The following is a 2,500-nucleotide window of genomic DNA, read 5'->3' on the forward strand; positions in this document are numbered from 1 at the left end:
TTCTTATTAATGTATTCAAGTTGTTTAGAGAGTCACTATGAAGAAACTGTGAATCATCGGCGTACTGCGCCAGAAGGCAGTTATGAGAGCGAGAGAGAAGGAGTTGAGAATATTAGCTTTACCTCACCTAATCATACTTTGGAGAGAGAGAGAGAGAGAGAGAGAGAGAGAGAGAGAGAGAGAGAGAGAGAGAGAGAGAGAGAGAGAGAGAGAGAGAGAGAGAGAAAGACAGACAGACAGACAGACAGACAGACAGAGCATATGGATCAATTTGTCTAAGGATGATACACTGTAACTTCTCTAGCCAAATATATGAGAGAAAAAGAGAGAGAGGAGGTTGGGACAGGGAGAGAAACTAAGTCAGAAAGATAGAAAGAGCGAGAAAAAGACAGAAAGACACACACAGACACTGACACACATGCACACAGACACTAATCCAAACATATACATATATATATATATATATATATATATATATATATATATATATATATATATATATATATATATATATATATATATATATGCACACACACATGCACTCAGGCACGTACGCACGCGCGCGCGCGCACACACACACACACACACACACACACACACATATATATATATATATATATATATATATATATATATATATATATATATATATATATATATATATATATATATATATAAAATAAGCGAAACACATCTCAAGAGGAAGCATGAGAGCGAGAGACAGAGGGGGAGAGAAAGAGAGAACAAGAAAGAAAGATAGAGAGACAGAGATGGAGAAAGAAAGAATAACAACAAAAAAAAAAACAGCTTTGATATCCCGAGGGTTTTACTGTGAAAAGAACTATGAAATGAAAATCACCGGTCTTTCATTATCTGTGAAAAGGTGCTGACGTCCCATATCAAACATTATGTGACTCGTCAGAGATGAAAAACGTTCGCATTAAAAACATGACTGAGCAGGTCCTTTGTCTTTTATCCTGATAATGGACCCAGATAACAGATGTAATGATAGTGATGATAACGATAATAAAAATGATAATGATAATGAAAATGATACTGGTGCTGCTGCTACTACTACTACTTTTTTTATGAAAATGCTGCTGCTGCTACTGCTACTACTACTACTAATGATAATAACAATAATGATGATATTTTGACATAAGACTAATAATTCACTAACTTATGACACTCCCCCTCCCCCACAAAAAAGAAAAAAAATCTGAATTCAGTTTTATCGAGGTCCTGTTTCTCTCTTGTTTCTCCATTTTTTTTTCTCCCCCTCCCTCACCCTCTCTCTCTCTCTTTCTTTCTCTCCCCCCCCCCTCTCTCTCTCTGTCTCCCTTACTCATTCACTTACTCACTCTCCCTTCCTCCTCGATATATCTGTCTCTCTCTTTAAGTTGAAAATATCTTGTTGAAGCATTACATGAAACTTCCGCCTTTCCCATTATATATGACAATAATGATGAAAAACGCACCCTTAGAGTACTTGAATTTATTGGCTTTGAGTTACGAACACAGTTAATGACACTTCAGCTCTAAAACACACATTTACCTGGAAAAATATCTAATTACAAAATTATTTTGATATATATTTAGAGAGAGAGACAGAGAGACAGACAGAGAGAGAGAGAGAGAGAGAGAGAGAGAGAGAGAGAGAGAGAGAGAGAGAGAGAGAGAGAGAGAGAGAGAGAGAGAGAGAGAGAGAGATAGAGAGAGAGAGAGAGAGAGAGAGAGAGAGAGAGAGAGTGAGTCAGAGTCAAAGGTCATAACATTTCATTCCATTAATTACAATTGTGATTCTTTACATAAATACAATTCTTTTAATTTTGTTTTGAAATGACAGAAGCTGTCAATGTCTCTTATTTTATCTGGAAGCATGTTCTATAATTTACCTCACGTGTCTAGACACCTGATGTTTCCCCTACACTTTGCAAGGGCATTGACCATTCCCATGGAGAAATGAATACACATGTGCCGTAACTGAATCTAGAACGGACTTTTAACCATTTCAATTTTTGCATTTACGGGGTGATGTGATCGTTTACTGATATTACCTAAAGCAACTCTTGCAGCAAAGTTTTGTAATTTTTGTACTTTTTGCATCTGGGTTTTGTTAGTCGAACCCCAAATGTTTGAACAATAGTTAATCATACTTGGAGACAGAGTTCGCACAACCATGATTCTAGTTTCAGTAGTGATTTGATTTCTTATGTGCTTAAGATATACCGGGGTGCCCATTACCTTCATGTGTATTTTGTCAACGTGTGGTACAGATGTCATGAATCTGTCAAAGTGTACTCCTAGATTATTCACTGGAGTGTTCGGTTTAATATAGTAGCCTTCAAAGTCTATGGTTGTGTCATTGGGAATTTTAGCTGTGTTTTGCTGGCTAAGTATGAATATACATTGAGTTTTATGTGGATTTAGTTTAATGCCATTAGTGTCAAAATGCAATTTTGCTTATGTAGGAGTATGTTGAGAGTTTCTTATCCATGTG

The sequence above is a fragment of the Penaeus vannamei genome, chromosome 8 (genome assembly GCF_042767895.1).
Source record: "Penaeus vannamei isolate JL-2024 chromosome 8, ASM4276789v1, whole genome shotgun sequence".
Classification (NCBI taxonomy): Eukaryota; Metazoa; Arthropoda; class Malacostraca; order Decapoda; family Penaeidae; genus Penaeus; species Penaeus vannamei.